Genomic DNA, 19,482 nt, shown 5'->3' with positions numbered 1-19,482 from the left:
GCTTACTGCTCATGACAAAGGATAATTCTGTGTGAAGACATAAGGATGTTTACATTCTTTTGTAAATATAATATTGTTGTTGTTGTGTGTGTATGATTGTGCGTGCGCGCGCGCGCGCGTCGCGTATGTGTGTGTGTGTGTCCGTGTACATGTATGTCTAAGTGTATGAAGTTGGAAGGGAGAGAGAGAGAGAAAGAGAGGTGATGAAGAGCGATTAAAAGTACACGCAGTTTTGTGAGAATTGCTCATAAGCGCGGATGGCAAAAAACAATAACAACGACCCGAGTGACGTCAACTTCGATCTATTATTTATCAGACTATAGATAGAAAGAAGATGACATCACTCGGGTCTTTGTTATTGCTTTTTGCCATCCGCGTTTATGTGTAATTCTCAATAAACTGTATTAATCAGACTACAAAAGTTCAATGTTAAACAAAGTTTTGTGTGTTGGTTCGTTATACTTCCGGATGGCAATGTTGTGAGCTTCTTAGCCAAGCGCATACTATCTATGGACACAGTTTTGTGTTTTGGTACGCTATATGGGCTGATGGCGGATGTTGTGAGTATTTTGCTTAAACGCATAGCATCAATATCATATTGCTCGAGACTTGTTTTGTTATTTTTTTCTATCCTCCCGACAAAACATTGCTGATTTGAGACGACGAGTTACAAAATTTGTGGATAATGCGATTCGTCAACGTGTATCGTCGATGTTCGTCCACGCCGTGGGAATACATTATTGTCCACGAGGAAAAGGAAATCAATTATAGAAAACCAAAATATCTTCCTTCCTTTTTTTTTTTTTAAAACCAGTAAACTGCTGTACTGTGGAAAAATTCGATATTCAACATATTGGCCGGAAAACTCGTCCTTCAAATATCAATCGATTTTAAAATAACCCTCATCTTGGCAACAACTATCAAACCCGAGAGTTTTTTTTTGTTGCCAAGATGAGGGTTATTTAAATCGATCGATATTTGAAGGACGAGTTTTCTGGCCAAACTTTTAAATAACCAGTTTTTTTCTCCACAGAATGGCATTTAACTGGTTAAACCTTTCTGTGGCCAGATAGACGATGCCTGCTGTTCTCCATCAATGCAATTATTTGTTATTATTCCCTCCTCCTTCCCGTCGATGACGAGAATAATTGTTCATTTCAATCCTTGGAAACCCTAATTCAATCCAAATTATTTTAGGCTACTCTCTAGACAATTTTACCCGACAGTATTATTTCATTTCAAATACAATTCTAGTTTTGCTATTAAATTTATAATGCATCTCTTTATAAAACGATAAACAAGTTTCTTTTCTATTCTATAAAATATGAAGTATTTTCAAAATTAAGGTTGTGAGATGACAATGCTAACGTCAAGGCCAAAGAAGAGGAAGGATGTGAACATCACACACACACACACACACACACACACACACACACACACACAAAAAACACGTATCACTTTCTTCTCTTGTGTGTGTGTGAGAGAGAGAAAAAGAGAGAAAAAAAAAGAAAAAAAAGAGAGAGAGAGAGAGAGGGGGAGAGAGAGAGAGAGAGAGAGAGAGAGAGAGAGAGAGAGAGAGAGAGAGAGAGAGAGAGAGAGAGAGAGTTTAAGCTCGTTTTGCCACCTCTTTCAACTCAGAGGTGAATGGGTAACTGGATGTACTAGATCACGCGAAAAATATTACATGATGGACTGACGTTCTATTAAAAGCGTTGCAAGCAATTCTTGCTGTTGGTTTAACGCTACAGAAACTAGGACAGACTCCGGGTCTGTGGACTTCATATATCTGAAGAACTACATTGAATAACCGCAGACCTTCAGAGCCATAATATCATAGTCAATGGAGCCAGAGTTGATCTCGGTTTTTATAACATTAAATGGACAATAGAAATTGATTGCAACCATTTTGATAGGACGCTAGTCTATCACAAAATACTTTCCTCTAAATAAGATAGACCCAGCTACCCAATCACAGCTAAGTGCGATATATGCGAATCAGAAGAAATAAAACATCTCGACTGCACCCGGGGATCAATACCGATCTCTTAGCTTTATGAAAAGAGAACTCTTGAACTATCGGGACCCATTTGAATAACAGGCTACCAGCAAATTAATTTTATTGGTGGCCGCGATTCTAAATTTTGGCTGGATCGATGAATGCAGAATCCTTTTTTTTTATGTTTCCCCAAAATTCTGCCGTCTGGATATGTGATTTTCTGTCATTTCATAAAATTGCAATAGCTCGATTCCGTAGAGTAAACGCAGAGAGCATCACACACAATTACGCACTTAATAATTAAATAAACTATTCTGAAGACATTTTCATAATTCCATTTAAGAGAGAGAGAGAGAGAGAGAGAGAGAGAGAGAGAGAGCAAGAGAGAGAGAAGAGAAAGAAAGAAAGAAAGAGAGAGAGAGAGAGGGTGAGAGAGAGAGAGTGAGAGTGAGAGAGTGAGATTGAGAGAGAGAGAAGAGAGAGAGAGAGAGAGAGAGAGAGAGAGAGAGAGAGAGAGAGAGAGAGAGAGAGAGAGATCAACGTGCTGAATGGATTCGTACGCCTTTTATCTGCGCAGATTTTATAAATAAAATTCGAATTTTGCCATGATTTCAATTTGAAGATTTATTTAAGATGACGTATGTGATGTTTATTATCACTGCAGTCTTTATTTCACCTCTCGTCTCCTGGTGTCGTCCTGGTGTTTCTTATAATTCAACAACAATCTATCTAACCTCTCATTCAATTTCTTATAATTCAACAACAATTTATCTAACCTCTCGTTCAATTTCTTATAATTCAACAACAATCAAACAAACAGACACCCCCCCCCCCCCCAAAAAAAAAAAAAAAAAAAAAAACAAACAAAAAAAAACGAAGAAAGAAAGAAAGAAGAAAAAAAAAAAAAGAACAACAAAACAAAACATAGTTAATGATATTTGAGCAGACACGGCATAAGGGAACGACATATTTTTTCCTGATTGACGCTGATTGGCGATATAATTCCCAATCATTATTAACACGAGATGAAAGATAATCCAACGATCCCGTAGTTAAAGGGCTTCTGAAACTTTGAAACCTTTACACACCTTAGAGGTCGTGATTTAGAAGCCCCTTGTTTGGACTGGCATGAGTGAACATTCAATTACACACACAGAGCTTGAAAGGCTCGCTACATTTCCTTTACTTATTTCCGTCAATACTGTATAGCAAAGATTGGCAAACATCGTTCTAATATAAATAAATAAATAAATAAATAAATAAATAAATAAATAAATGGATAAATAGATAAATAAATAAATATTTTTATATCACCAAAAAAGTTTTTTAAAAATCAACAAAAAGAAACAAATAAATTAAAAATTACCCCCCCCCCCCCCCCTTTTATTTTTTAAAGACAGGCAAGAAGAACATTTCACAAGTTTTAACGTCATCGATCGGCAAACTCCTCCATAGCCTGTTATAACTCCAAGCCCCACTTCTTGTCATTCATTATGTGCGGGGAAATGACACCAAGACATGAGATGGAAACATGGAGCTGTCATTTCATCAAACCCCCCCCCCCCACCCCTCCCCACCCGTCTTTTCAACTCGTTTCGAAAAATAAATCAGCCGAAGAATAGATTTGCAATGGCATCTAAAAAGAAAGAAATTTTCCTTCCGTCCAGGGATAATAATTTCTTCAAAAGCAATGAGGCAAAAAAAAACAAAAAAAAAAAAACAAAAACAAAAACAAAAAAAAAAAACAAACAAAAAATTCGACGAAGAGCTTCAATTTGGGTTTGTCACTTGGTTCACATATCTTCTCATCTGCACCCATCACACATTGATTCTTACAGGAATCATTCCACTAGGAAAAAAAAGATGGAATTTGAGAAAGTTACTAACCAAAAATCATGCCTGTATCAATTTATTAGTTTTTTTGTTTGTTTTTTTTTTGTTTAGAGCAAAACAGGTTAGTGATCAGTAGTCTCTTCTGGTTGGTAACCAGTTAACTGCCTTACTGTGGAAAAATCGTCCTTCAAATATCGATCGATTTAAATAATCGCGATTGAGAGTCATTTAAATCGATCGATATTTGAAGGAAGAATTTTCCAGTCAATAAATTATTAAATACGAATTTTTTTTCACAGTGCGGCAATAACGGATTAAATCGTAAAACAGATTTTATCTACTTTTTGCTACCGTATTATTATTCAGTTAGTCCGACGCTGTGACGAAATAAATAAATGAAATGTATTTATGTATTGTTGTGTTGTCTTAATTAGAAATCTTATGATTAATTTATGCTCTGCTTATTGGCTGATTGTCATCAACAAATATTAAACTCTGAACTCTGTCAACACCCGATGGAGAAAATGAGGAAAATAAGTAGATCTGCTAAGAGATTCTTGTAGGAAGCCTGGAGTTGGGCAGACAGATTGATACGTTCTCATAGTAAATACCATCGATGCCAAAGTATGCTTCACATCCCACACGCCGAGTCTCTCCTTCCACCCTCTTCCCGCACCCATCAAATTAATAATAAATATTTGAACCATGGATACTTCACAGACACTCTTCACTGCGAACGAGATGATTTCCCTATTAGGAATTTAACCAGTTTGAACGTGTTGGCCAACATGATGGACTTTTAAATCGATCAAAATTTGAAGGACGAGTTTTCTTGCCAAATTTTTTAATGCGAGTTTATCCAGAGTGCGGAAGTTAACTGTACTAGTTATGTTGACAAAATATGAAATAACACATTTTAAAAACTGTGTCCAGAAAACTTGTCCTTCAAATATCGATCAACTAAAATGACTTTCGTCTTGTCAAAAACCGTTCAAACCTGGGATTTCGTTTCGGCAAGAAAATACGGCCAAAATGTATAAAATGTACAATTTTTTTCACAGTACGACAGACTGGGATCGGTTTTTTACTCTTTTTAAAAAAAATGGTAAATAACAAAATGAGGAAAGATGAAAAGTTGACCCTTGGGTGAAGTGGGACGGACCAAGATCGATGCGTCCTTTCTAAATGTGACAATCATATTTCCATCCAACATTCCACTTGAAAGTTGCTCGTAATAGAATGGTCTCTCTTTTTATCTCTCTCTCTCTCTCTCTCTCTCTCTCGTTCACACACACACACACACACACACTCTCTTTCTCTCTCTCTCTCTCTTTCTCTCTCTCTCTCTCTTTCACACACACACACTCTCTCTTTCTCTCTCTCTCTCTCTCTTTCACACACACACACTCTCTCTTTCTCTCTCTCTCTCTCTCTCTCTCTCTGTCACACTCTCTCTATCTGTGCGTGTGTATATAAATATATTGCTATATAAATAAAGAGACGAATGGATAGATAGATAGATGGATGGATGGATTGATTGATGTATGGATGGATGGATGGATGGATGGATGGATAGATGTATGTATGTATGTATGTATGTATGTATGTATGTATGTATGTATGTATGTATGTATGTATGTATGTATGTATGTATGTATGTATGTATGAATGGATGGATGGATAGATACATCGATAGACAACACAACTTTTCTTCTGATAATACGATCAATTGGATTCAGTAGTCTGATGTCACGCCGCCCGGCAACGGCGGCCATCTTGATTCTAAACAAAGAAAATCATTACTTTTTATTCTTCATGCTGGCTAGAACTTTTCATATGCCTTGTGATCAGAATGTGTAAAAGTCAAATCATGATCAAATTTATGGGTTTTTTCCCCTCTGGATACGCTTTTATGCTCGCCGGAGAAATATTTCATACGGCGTCCGCTATTGTTCCGATAGTTTAGAGCCAGTGTTACTAAGTTACCATGCGTCATTAGGAAGGAAGTGACTGTTGAAGAGTATTAAAAACTGTTCCAAATCCTACTTATTAGCTGGGACAGTAGTCTTTCTAATGTAAATTAAATATTGGTTTCTCATTCGCTAGCACGAGCCACACACCCACTATCGTATTTAACGATGACACCCCCTCCCTCTACCCATCTCTTTGCTCCTTCAATTTAATTATGTCGACAAATTTGTGGCAATTTGCGATTTTTTCACTTCGATCAGCATCAGTGTTTAATTTATTCCTATTATAGTTCAGGTTCAATTGTTGGTATCAACGATATTTATCTGGGTTCGGAGCTATTGAAAACCCTTTCAAGGACCAATTTCAACCTCCTTCAAGGTCTTCTAGAACAGATGATGATGATGATATTGAGGATGATTATGATGATGATGGTGATGATGCTGACGATGATGCTGACGATGATGATGATGATGATGATGATGATGATGATGATGATGATGATAGTGATGATGATGGTGATGATGATGATGATGATGATGCTGATGATGATAGTGATAGTGATGATGATGATGATGGTGATAATAGTGATGATGATGATGATGATGATGATGATGATGATGATGATGATGATGATGATGATGATGATGATAATCATGATGATATTGATGATGGTGTTAATGATGGTTGTGGCATTTTTAATTGCCATAATCTTGCAACAACAAGATTTCCACCACGGAGGAGGTTGTGTGTGAATTCAATTATTGCGTAACACTCCATTTCGTAATGTTGTTTACCTCATTAAATGACAGAACTGCCATTAATAATTCAAGTTAATTCCTATTCGTAAATAAACATTCTTTCTTTGTTATGCTTTTGGGTTTTGATAAAACCTATTTTAATAATTCTGCTCACTGATTCTCAAAATATAACACAAAGTCCCACCCAAAATTTGAAAGATAAACTGAATTCAATTTGGAACTTTTCAATTTAATTTAATTCAATAATTAAAGAAAAAGATCGTACAAATAAATATGCGAGTAATTTGAATTTAAATGAATTCTACGATATCCAACAAGATGGATTTCTTTCCAATTATAATTTTGTATATTGTTTGTTTAAGTTGTGACTCAGTGGCTCAGCGGTAGAGTGTCTTGTCTTGTCTTGTCACAATAGTCAAGCAATGTTAAGCATGGTCAGTTGCCGAATGGGTTAAAGATTGCGGATAATTCTGGTCCTGACGTTGAGTCTTTGGGTAAGGCACTTTACACGACGTATTTTCACACTCCACTCTGATTTGAATGAGTACCTGACTACAGGCAGTGACAGGTATTATTGTAAGAGTGTTAGAACCAAAAGGACGACTAACACATGGTTCCGTATGGCTCGCTGGGGGAATAAATAAAACTGTGAAGCGCATTGAGGATGCGTGGAAATGCGCAATATACATGTCTATACTTGTGTTTAAAAAAAATTAAACCAACATCGTCGGTATGAATATAGCCCACGCCGCAATGCTGTTACTGCAATCAATGTAAAAACGAGAAATGTCCTCCAGGGAATGCGTCGACGGGGAGATAACAGTTCCTTGGTTGGCCCAACAAAAATAAACAATGCATTTTAAATCATTTTTGGAGAAAATGGACATCATTTTTATGATACCCGTATGCGCATATTTCCTATTTAAAATGATTACAATAATTTGTTGGATACACTAAAAATAAAAACTGCAATTAAAGTTTTTAAAATTTAATAATTTTGAAATAATTTTGGAGGGGCTTCAGCAGTTGTTAAACTATCAATGTTCTATCAAGGACAATACATTTGGTTGACGACAATATTTTCCATCTTAACGAATGGAATTAAAAGTGCAAAGATTAGGCTTTAACTCGGTTTGAAGGAGACAAGTTCCCTAAAGGGTGGGGTGGGGCTGGGGATTGAGAGTTTCTTCGTCCATTCATGGTCTTCCCTATTTCAGTGGCCTAATGTCAAATGATACTTATCGTACACGCAGAAATAGTCCCTATTTGTGTCTGCAATATAAGTACAAAATAACATAAAACACGATGTTATACTGTACTAAAATATACTTTGTGTGTGTTTACGTATGTATGTATGTATGTATGTATGTATGTATGTATGTATGTATGTATGTATGTATGTATGTATGTATGTATGTATGTGTGTGTATGTGTGTGTGTGTGTGTGTTTGTGCGTGTATGCTCGTGCGCGTGCGTGCGTGCGTGTGTTTCATAGAAATGTGTGGGTCGATCACCACTTACTTGGATTTCCTTCCTTAGAACACACAGTCAATATAAAGCGGACTTTGTCCCGGATTTTTCATATTTCCACATCAATAAGGATGTACCCCCTTCCCAAATCATTGCTCCCACCCCTTTATAGTCGCTCAATTTGATAGAATCTCCCATTCAAACGAATAAGGACCTGTTAAACTCTCGGGATGTCCAAATTTTCTAAAAACTTCTTTAAGCTCTTCAAGTTGAATACTAAGCGTATAGAAACTATAAACTAAAAAGTATTTCACAAATAGATTACCGAAACTTCAAATAATAACAAAATACTTAGAACGAACGTTTCGGGCTCAAAATCCTTCATCAGCCATCAACAAAAACAATAAAACTTCTTGTGAAATCTGGACAGTCTATGTGAGTCCAGAAAAATAAGTGATAACGTAAAGTAAACAATCATAATATGCGCTCAGTAGCTAAGGACGGCCAACAGTGAAACGGTGGTGGACAGCTCATACAGTAAGTAGTAGAGTCATGATCTCACCGGCCAGGCGGAGTTGTCGTACCAGTAAGGTGGCGGGTGCGAGCCCCCATCGCCGCCGCGAAATTTTTATTCTCTATCGTCTTCTGGCACTTTCCTACTCACTTAATTTCTAGTTGTTATCAACATTAGTGCCTGCTCCACTCACTTTTCTGAATTAAATTTATCAGCAAACATCTGCGTTAGATTATCTTATTTTCATGACCATATCGATTAAAGAATTGGGAATTTTCTGGAAATAATAATTTTTTTTCCGAACCTGACCCACAGATTAAATAATTGGCCTCATGTGAAAAATCTCCCAAATGATGCTATAGATAGTATGCGCTTGGCTAAGAAGCTCACAACATTGCCACCGGAAGCATAACGGACCAACACAAAACTATGTGTAACCTTAAACGTTTATAGTCTAGTTAATACCGTTTTGTGAGAATTACTCATAAACGCAGATGGCAAGTAACAACAACAAAGACCTGAGTGACGTCAACTTCGAACTATCTATAGGAAGAGGTGTCCCGTCCTCTGTGCCTGACAAATGCCATTTAGACTGTTTTTCTCCTTACCTGATCCTCGTGTGGTGAATACTGCCATCTGGTCGCCTCATCCCATCACCACCAAATGACTGTGTGATGTTTATCTGATTGGCGGGATCCAGACACTAGTCGGTTCCCCATTACTGCCAGGGAAACACGTGACATGGGCTAAGTCTTGCATCTTAACTTTCCCAGCAGATAATCGAAACTAATTTATTTCGAGGTGAAAAATAACTGCGCATGCGTATGAAGACAATTAAGAAGAAAAAAAAAGAAGAAGAAAAGAAATAAAAGACACAAACTAAATAAAAAGTCACAACCATAACCGACCTAAACGAATAAAAGACGTTTCTAGTATAGATTGAGCACGACTGCCGAGGTTAATAAATACAATGAAATAGAGAAAAATAATTATGGTACCTTTTTATAGTCTTAGTGCGTCCCAGGTTTGAGAGTTTTTGCCAAGTTGAAGGTCAGTTTAATCGATCCATATGTGAAAGACGACATTTCTGGCCAAAATTTTAAATACGTGCGTTTTCTTGAGTTCATTTATTTATTTATTTATTTATTTATTTATTTATTACATTTTCATTTTAAAAATTGAAATGATATTTGTTTAAGCAGATTTAAACTAACCCAAAATCAAAAATATAATTCTGATGTGGTGGTCAGATGCTCTGCGAAATGAGCTTTCAAAGTTTCTAACTATTGAAAAGAGTGATGAGTTTCCCCATTGCTGCTATGGGCTGTGATAAAAATCAATTTCCAAATACTTTAGTACTACAATTCTTATCTTAATTCAAATGATACTATGGGATATTTTAATCTGGTATTCAGTTCAACTCACGCAATTCACCTGAAGCTGAAGAAAATCAGCAATATTACAATAATGTTAAATTAGAAATTCAAAATTATTCCATTTTGTTTTGGTAAGATTTCAAATACGAATATCGATTACTCTTTAACACGGGTTTGGGGAATGGCGTTATATCAGGATATAAAAATTTAGGAATAGATGGGATTTTGAAAGGGTGCAAATCTATTGCAAGACTCTTTTTAACCATACACGCCTTAAATTAATGCAAAGATGATACAGAAGCCGAGTGGAAAAAGGCATTGCAATTAACACGGGAAACCCAGGTTAGGGCCACGCCAAGATACATAGCTCCTATTGCCACATTTCGCCGCGATGCACGGTGGCTGATGACCTCGCGAATCTGTCTTTTTTCAAGATACGCTTTAAAGAAAAGTTTGCCTTGGGGACGAAAAGAAGGGGATTTCATTTTTATTCTTTATGTAATTATTGTAAAGAAAGAACAAATGTTCACTCAGGGGTGTGTCTCAGTGGCGTAAGGAGTAGGTAGGGACTCATAGAGAAAGTAGTCCTTCAGAGCCATTGGGCCCATAGAGCCGGAGTTAATACCGGTTTCTATAGCGTGAAACGGACAATAGCAATTGCTTGCTATCCTTTTGATAGGACGCTAGTCTATCGCAAAGCACTTTCCGCCAAATCTAACAGACTCGGCTACCCATTCACTGCAGGGTGGATTGGGGGGGGGGGGGGGGGAGAGAGAGAGAGGGAGGTGGTCAGATATAAATCTGCTCCAAACCAAATATTGATTTTCATAAATAAAATCTCTGACAGAACGAAAAATACAAACAACAATGAAGAATCCCAGGGCGGGAGCAAAACAAAAGGTAGATAGTACATTAAAATGGAAAGGGACAAAGCAATAAAAGGGATACAATGAACTGTTAGATTCCAACTACTTGATGAAGGGATACAATAAACTGTTGGATTCCAACTACTTGATGAAGGGATACAATAAACTGTTGGATTCCAACTATTTGATGAAGGGATACAATAAACTGTTAGATTTCAACTACTTGATGAAGGGATACAATAAACTGTTGGATTCCAACTACTTGATGAAGGGATACAATAAACTGTTGGATTCCAACTACTTGATGAAGGGATACAATAAACTGTTAGATTCCAACTGCTTGATGAAGGGATACAATAAACTGTTGGATTCCAACTACTTGATGAAGGGATACAATAAACTGTTGGATTCCAACTACTTGGTGAAGGGAAACAATAAACTGTTGGATTCCAACTACTTGATGAAGGGATACAATAAACTGTTGGATTCCAACTACTTGATGAAGGGATACAATAAACTGTTGGATTCCAACTTCTTGATGAAGGGATACAATAAACTGTTGGATTCTAACTACTTGATGAAGGGATACAATAAACTGTTGGATTCCAACTACTTGATGAAGGGATATAATAAACTGTTGGATTCCATCTATTTGATGAAGGGATACAATAAACTGTTGGATTCCAACTACTTGATGAAGGGATACAATAAACTGTTGGATTCCAACTACTTGATGAAGGGATACAATAAACTGTTGGATTCCAACTACTTGATGAAGGGATACAATAAACTGTTGGATTCCAACTACTTGATGAAGGGATACAATAAACTGTTAGATTCCAACTACTTGAGGAAGGGATACAATAAACTGTTGGATTCCAACTACTTGAGGATTTACCCAGGCTCATTTAGATGGGAAAGAGGTCATCTTCAAACAATCGATAGATTATTCAAATACAAAGAGATATAATTATGAAATAAAAACCATCAGCTTCGATATAGAGCAATGCCCTCTAAATGTGCTCAATCGTTTTACAAGTTGTTTGAAACAAACAACAGTGCTTAATAAATATGGGTCGAGACGTATGACGCCTGTTTGGCACTATTACAACGTGCTTTCGACAGAGACAACGCTGCTACCAACATTCTAATATTTAATAAATCAACGGGGGAATAAATAAAAGAAAGAAGAATCAGATGGCGAAATGTCTTAGTCGTCCTTTCTGATTCATTTCCAAACAGGGACAACTTGCCACTAAACATTTATTTTATTGTTGTCCTAATGGTGTCTAACCCAGCGCTACAAGCCAAGTGGGAATTGGTGGCTGGAAGATGAATAAATTGCTGACACTTACTAGTACCCCTCGTCATCCATCACACAGACGCAACGGATGGATTGATCAATAAACGACTGGGTGAGCAAGCACAACGGGAAAAGACAGATTGAGAACGAGTGGAAGGTCACTGGTGTCTATAGCACTAAATGGCCGCAAGTCTGATGATGGGGAGTCTTGCTAGGTGTATCAATGTAACACTCACTTAAAATGACTCCAGGTCTGACGACCTTAACCAATTAACTGCCGTCCTCTGGAAAGATGCGTATTTCATAACTTGAGCTTTTATATAGCGCGGTCTCCACTTAATGTGCTCAAAGCGCTTTACAAGGGGTCCCTGACCAACAGCAGCATATAACATGTAGAATGAGACATGACACCTGATAGGCGATATTACAATTTTTTTCCGACAGAAACAACGCTGTTAACGGCCAGGTACTCATTTTACACCTGAGAACGATGAGAGAATGATTGTGAGTAAAGAGCCTTTTCCAAGGACTCAACTATGCGCCGAGTGAGGCTCGAACCCAGGACCTTCCGATCCGAAAGCGAATGTCATACCACTAGACCATATTATAGCCGCATATTTTAACATTTTGCCAGGAAACCAGTTCTTCAAATATCGATCGATTTAAATGGCATCGAGCGGTTCCAGGCTTGAAAGTTGAGACGAGGGTCATTTAAATCGATCGATATATCTAAAGGACGAGTTTTCTGGCCAAACTATTCAATACGTGTCTTTAACTATTCAATACGTGTCTTTAACTATATACGTGTCTTTAACTATTCAATACGTGTCTTTAACTATATACGTGTCTTTAACTATTCAATACGTGTCTTTAACTATTCAATACGTGTTTTTAACTATTCAATACGTGTCTTTTTCCAGAGTTGGACATTTAACTGTACCAATCTTAACCTCTGAATAAAAAGGTGACAATATGAATATTCTAATCTAATTGTATTGGTTTTTATATTGCACTTGACTGGAGATTTCATGGAGATGGCGTGGCGTTGGTACAACCCAGGCGTCAGGGACACAATGCTTTGTGTATTGTTTTGTAACAAAATCAGCGATTTGGGGCAGCTTGGCTCAACGGGTTTTCTTTGTTTTGTACTCAAAACGTACCGAGTTCGACCACAACCTTCGACTCTCTCCCCTGCTGTTCGACCTTGTTCGACATCTCGATCTTTGCAGTGTTGCACTGCGGCTAACGCCTGGATCATACCAATATTTCCATGGATTAGATATTAAAGCCAAATTCCCCTTGAGGATGAGTAAAGGGAATATTATTTATCTTAAAATACTTAATTGAGCATGATCATAGATTGGATGGCTGACAATGAAGGCGCTTGTCCTTTGGTAAGGTATTTCACAAAAGATACCCAATACGACACAAGTATGAATTAGTACTGATTTTTAGCAGTAACGAATATTGTGTGAGCTAGATCTAGTACAAAATGGCGAACACCTTACATGTACCATTCTAAATAGACATGTTTGGTTCTATACGACATACTAGAGGAATAAATGAAGAAATGCGAAACGCATCGACAGTGACGAAACCGTAGACATGGCTTAAACATATAAGATGTGTACATAATATAATATTTATTTATTCATTATTTTTACCGGTGGGAAACTGATATCTTATCCCCTAAGAACGTCGATGAAGTAAAAAAAAAAAAATCCAATAAAATCCATTGAGTAACTTTTTGATAAGGGATTAAGTATTTATCCTGTTGTAGTTGATTACACACCGAGCACGCGAGGAAAAACTTTCAGAATCACTGGGTGTTGGAAAGTTTTGTCTCACAGTTTCAAATGTATCTCAAGAGGGTCTTTCAAAAGATGCTTTAAAATTTTATATCGAGATCAATGGAAAGATAGAAAGAAAAATTGAGGGTATTTTGGGTGTAAATGTGTGTATGTATGAGAGAGAGAAAGAGAGAGAGAAAGAAAGAAAGAGAGAGAGAGAGGGAGAGAGAAAGAGAGAGAGAGAGAGAGAGAGAGAGGGGGGGAGTAAGAAAGAGACAGAGAGAGAGAATGAGAGTAAAAGAGAGAGAGAGAGGAGAAAGAGAGAGAGAGAGAGAGAGAGAGAGAGAGAGAGAGAGAGAGAGAGAGAGAGAGAGAGAGAGAGAGAGAGAGAGAGGGAGATCGGTTGCAATGGAGGAGACAATGAGAAGAGACAGAGAAGGCCGGGGTAGGGAACAGGTGTGTTTCCTATAATTTCAACTAAACAATGAAATCTTTTAAATGCTCCTTCTCCCCTCCAGTCCCCCCCCCCCTCCCCCCCACACCATCACCTCCAGGCTAATTCTCCACTTAGGCAGTGGAATGGATTTGAATGGTGCATGCATTATCTCTTTGAAAAGCAAAAAATAGAAGCTTCTATTTATATCTACTGAATTCATCTCTTTTGATGGTTTCCATGGCAGATGCTTTAAATCAATATCACTGCTGCTCCTGAGACAAGATTCTTGAGAACATTTTGTTTTCATAGTACATGACGTTCTAATGACGTAGCGGTCGCTCAGATCTTGCGCATGCCCAAACAACTTCCTCTTTTTCTTCCTCTTCTTCTTCTTGTGTTCCTTAAAGTAGATCAAAGCTGGATACAACAATCATGACGTCATAAATACATTACAGTGCAGTGTTAGCAACCACCGGTATGTAATGTAGAAGACTTTGATATTACTAGTAGGGGGAATTAGGCTAAAACCGTGCAAATTCGGGTTGAAAGCATGAAAATTTGCATACAGGTTGCTAGGACCCATAGAAAAAACATCTGATATAGAACCACTCTGGCAATCAATCATAACGTATCGGTTTAAGGCCTTAGATTTTACCTATTACAGCTATATTAAACAAGGGAAATAACTGCGTAAAAATATATATTTTCTTCATATTCATTGTATTAGGGAAAATTAGGCTAAAACCGTGCACATTGGGGTTGAAATCCTGAAAATTGGCATATAGGTAGCTATGACCCGTATAAATAACACCTGATATAGAACCACTCTGGCAATTTATCATAACAGTGCTTTTTTAGCACTTTTATTTTTTCCTATATAGCATTACTTATCTGAGGAAATAACCACGACAATACAATGTGCGTTCTAAAACTTTAAATACACCGGTAACCATTTAGGGTAGCTAACTGATGGTTATTTCGTGTTGTAACTAGTAGATAAAAGCGGGGGAGGGGGAGAGGGGGGAGAGGGAGAGACGGAGAGAGAGAGAGAGAGAGAGAGAGAGAGAGAGAGAGAGAGAGAGAGAGAGAGAGAGAGAGAGAGAGAGAATTTTACTCATTACTGTACTAACCTAACTAGTTGATAAAATAGGGAGAGGGGGGAGAGGGAGTGAGCGGGAGAGAGGGGGAGAGAGGGGGAGAGAGGAAGAGGAAGAGAGAGAGAGAGAAAGAGAGAGAGAGAGAGAGAGAGAGAGAGAGAGAGAGAATTTTACTCATTACTGTACTGACCTAACACCCCCCCCCCCCCAACAAACACACACCCCGCATCTACACAAGTCCGTGCAAGGCAAACCGGACCTTAAACACTTGCATCGGGTGCCGATACATTCTCTCTTACATGAATATTTGATGAGTTTTTGGGACACTTTTGAAAATTCTGGAAATAAGCTCCACAGTGGTTCATGTCGATCGTCACATTTGTTGCAGGGTTCTCTTCTATAAAAGATATAATGTTAGCAAAAGCTCGACTTCTTTCAAGAACTGTGACATCATGATTATCATCAGCAGTGACATCTTTTAAAGCTTGCTTTTTTAAAGTATCGTGCATGACAAATTTTATGGTATAGGGCGGTAGTGTGGCTCCTGAGCGACTAAATCTCCTCCGACAATAAATGACAACATATCAGAATCTTTTAGAGATAACGCTATATCACGAATATTTTCTTCAATATCTGTTGTCTTTACAGAATGGAGTACTCCCGATTCCATGTTTTTACAAAAAAGCACGTTTGTTTATTATAGCCAATCTCTAATTTTGAACGTTGTCTCATTATTCTCGTGGGTTGCGAAATATATTCATTCGGTGACTCCTCCAAGTCAAATGACGAAGTTTGGAATTCTTGTAGGGCAATTCTTTTAGATTTTTAAAATTCTAATCGCCTAATTCTGTTGGCATTAAATTTTACACGACAATACTTATGCCACTTAGCATAATTTTGTTTTAAGCTTTCAATAATCTCATTTCTTTCTGATGAATTAAAAAAATAGATGCATCCAACTTGTTTTCATCACAAACCAAAGAATTGAATTGTGTTAAATCTTCAAAAAGAGTTTCATAGCCTTGCCCTTTATCATACCTCCTCCACTTAGAGGGACATTATAAACGGTCTGTGTTATCTTGTTGTCATATCAAACACTTGTCGCAGTCTCTGGGAGCAGTTCTTTTTGCTATTGTACGTGTATCTGAAATCATGCAAACGCATTCCTTTATTAGGCATATGCAATATTCTTTCATTACTCTCTGTCTCTTTCTTTCGTTCTTTCTGGTAAAAACCCATCATCAGCAGGCAAAATGTGTGCAGTGCCTTACATAAGGACACAACAGTATAAATAGAACATTCTCCCATTGTCCCTTTGAGGTAAATAACGTAAAGTAAATAACTTGCCACAATACAGCATCATAGTGGTTAATGATGATGATAAAGATGATAATTATAGCAATGTAAGTGGTATGCTGACTCTTTACTGTCATCAAGTTTGACCGAAACAGGTTTTAACTCAAGTAAAATGATTATAGCAGTATTTTTGGAAAGAAAAGAAAACAGGAGGAGGGGAGAAGGAGCACTGTCCTTTGTCAACACCGGTTATCGGCATTTATTGAGCTGTGTTCTGCTAGTCTGTTTTGTCTACTCCTCTGCTCGTCTTCCCGTCTGCCCGTCCGTTTTAGACCAATTGATTATACTTATTAAATCAGATGCAGAAAAAAATCTCATATTAGATATAGAATATTGCTCGCTAGACGTGAAATTGAATAATATTTACGATTAAATATTTTGTATGGTTCGTGAATCGAAAGTAAAGAAAAAGGAAAACATCCGCTTCGACGCTAAAAATAGTCACCAATGGGAATCCAAAGGATGACGTAAAACAACCTTTGGTCGGCTTGCCTCGAATGTTTACACAATAAAAATGAAAGAAATTATTGTCGTCCATTTCAAAATTTTTTAATCTTAAAAACCTTGTATCTCAACTAATACTGATCTCTCAGAGTGGTTCTATATCATAAATTATAGGGTTTTTCATATTCTACAACATATGTAATTTTCATGCTTTCAACCCCGTTTGCACAATTCAAGGCTTTTTTGGACCTAATTCCCCCTACTATACCCCAAAAGTGTGTCCGCAGAGTAAAGATTCACGTTAAATCAGGTAAATACATTAATTTCCTTATGCAGATTGAATTGCACCATGGTATGAGAGAATTTATGACATTGATGGTGCGGCTATGTGGTCTTGTGGTATGACACTCGCTTTCGGATCGGAAGGTCCTGGGTTCGAGCCTCGCTCGGCGCTTCGTTGAGTCCTTGGAAAAGGCTCTCACCGTACTCAAGTGAAAAATGAGTACCTGGCCGTTAACAGCGTTGTCTATGTCGGAAAAAATTGTAATATCGCCTAACAGGCGTCATGTATCGTTCTACGTGTTACGTGTTGCTGTTGGTCAGGGACCCCTTGTAAAGCGTTATAAAAAGCTTTTCTAAAAGTTACAAAGACGCCATTTTTTTACTATATTAAACCTCTTATATTTATAGATAATTCACATTTTTTAGATTACGATAGTTAACACGACTTGATGACATTGTGTGCAGAGCAAAAATTGAATAGGGAATGAGATTAGCGGAAGAGTAGCGTCCCTTGATTGCACGTCACCGGCGACGAAGTTATTAGAGAGAGAACGTCATTATAGTTCGCGCATGCGTGTCTCGTCCTCGCTTCCTGTGAAACCGCGCGGTTAGTTAAATAGTTTCTAAGCGATCTTTAAGTTGACGTTCTCTCTGTAAGGTGACGTCCAATCAAGGGACGCTACTCTTCCGTTAATCTCATTTCCTCTTAAATGAACATATTTGAAGTTTAAAAAAAATAATACAGGTATAGCCCACTTGTGGTTAAAACTGCCGTGCAACCCACAGCCTCAAAACGGTGTTATGTCGGAATGATCTGGATAAATAAAATTAATTACTCAAGTCAAAATGATCAATATAAGATAATGTATGCTTTTTGAAGTTGAAGAAACAGCAGTCACTCTTTTCAATAAAGGCATTGATTTTAACTTAAATTGTAAAAGTTTAGCTTAGATTTTCATTTTAAGCATCGTGTTCAACCCGACATAATACCATTTTGAGATGAACAGAATATATATATATATATATATGATATATGTTTATATGTTTATATATATATATGATATATATTCGTGTTATAAATGTACTGGAAACAAACATAGAATTGATTATTGCCTAGCACATTCCTGTTTTTTTTGGGATGTTTTGTAATTAAATGAAATTATAAAAGTGCATATTAACATATTTTTCATTAAATTACAAATAAGAAGGAAGATGCCTAGCAAAAATCAATTCTATGTTTGTTTCCTGTACATTCATTCATACCATGAATAGGGCCAGTTTTCCATCCGCCATATAAAAAAATGTTATTGATTAAAACGGAGGGCTAGAATAAATCTACTGATAGAAATAAGCAAAGAGAGACACGAGAATGAGTGGGTGAAATTTTTTGAAAGAGATGGAACCAGAAACAAAAATAATGAGAGCGATGGATTTTGTAGAAATCCATGATACTCAACAGGCGTATTGGGGGAAAATAATAACAATGAAATTAAAATGACGCTTTGGCATATTTAAAAAAATAAATAGACAGAATAACAAAACCGCCAACAATTTCGTCAAGTCGAGTGTGGGTGTGTGAAGAAAGAACCCAATGCCCCCCCACCCCCCCCAGGTTCTGTCTTTTAATATCTACCCTCAGCGTTTCTTCGATCTTACGAAAGTTAAAAGCTTCCTACTTGCAATGTAACCCTCTCATTTTCAATACAAACTGTGCCTTTAAATACATCCAAAAAAATAAAAAACAAACCTAAAAAAACAAACAAACAAAAATAACAAAACAAAACAAACAAAATACAAAACAAAAAATAACAACAAAAAGTAAAGCAAAAACAAAAACAAAAAAACCCCCCAAAAAACCAACAAATAAAACAAAAATCTGAAAAGATTGAAAATAAATCCACAAAAAAACCCAACTAAATATTCACGAAAACAAAACCCGAAAACCATCAAACAAAAGAAGAAGAAAAAAAAAAAAAGAAGCCGACAATAA

The 19,482-nt window shown here is 37.0% G+C and overlaps 1 protein-coding gene across 3 annotated transcripts in view; it reads right to left on the bottom strand.

Annotated features, from left to right (window-relative positions):
* The window catches only part of LOC144980993 (peripheral plasma membrane protein CASK-like), a 463,618-nt gene that overhangs the window by 49,128 nt on the left and 395,008 nt on the right, over positions 1–19,482 (bottom strand). The gene's annotated exons all lie outside the window — the stretch shown is intronic.

Source organism: Berghia stephanieae, chromosome 10 (genome assembly GCF_034508935.2).
Source record: "Berghia stephanieae isolate SIO BIC M18660-M18661 chromosome 10, UCSD_Bste_1.3, whole genome shotgun sequence".
In the NCBI taxonomy this organism is placed as follows: Eukaryota; Metazoa; Mollusca; class Gastropoda; order Nudibranchia; family Aeolidiidae; genus Berghia; species Berghia stephanieae.
The sequence above is the reverse complement of the archived record's forward strand: the minus strand, read 5'-3'. Positions and strand labels throughout refer to the sequence as shown.